This window comes from Ceratina calcarata, unplaced genomic scaffold (assembly GCF_001652005.2).
Source record: "Ceratina calcarata isolate Rehan_Ccalc_2016 unplaced genomic scaffold, ASM165200v1 scaffold15.2, whole genome shotgun sequence".
Lineage (NCBI taxonomy): Eukaryota > Metazoa > Arthropoda > Insecta > Hymenoptera > Apidae > Ceratina > Ceratina calcarata.
The window spans coordinates 1-652 of NW_017136199.1; positions in this window are offsets into that span (position 1 = coordinate 1).

Sequence of the window (652 nt, forward strand, 5' to 3'; positions counted from 1 at the left end):
TAATGAGATGAATCTTTTTATTCTGTTGAATTTGAAGAATCAGATTCTCAATGTTCTAGAAATTCAATCTAGAGACTGATTCGTTCCTCTTCTGATAATTAATTCAAGATGCATAGATAATCTAGGAACTGCAAGAATATTGTAATTTCAATCTAGTATATAGATCGTAAACGTAGAAATTAGAGTGTTACGTTGCAGTACCAACGAAAAAGATCTTTGTCACGGTATATTCATGAAGCTCCTTGATAATATAAAAACCAGACGAGACACTTCGATCACCTCTTTTAGCTGAGACGCCTTATATACACAGAGTATTAATTTTAACTCGAGCACCTACATTATTTCCAATACTATTGGAAGAGAAAATAACTAAATAGGATAAGAACTAGTAAATGACCTTTATAGGATTTTTTTATAACTATCAGATGAAAGCCTTAAAACCATGTACTGGTGACTTAAGTGAACGTAAAGAATACATACGTTTAAGTGTAAAAGTATTAAAGGTAGAAAAAGAGAGAACGTGCCACATTTTCTGTGCATGAGTGCGAAATGGTTCCGGAATCTCTTGAGTCACCCGTACATCCTATTTAAATAGTAATTTTTCGATACTTTCAATAGTAGTGGAAGTAATTTACGTGCTCGAGTTACAACG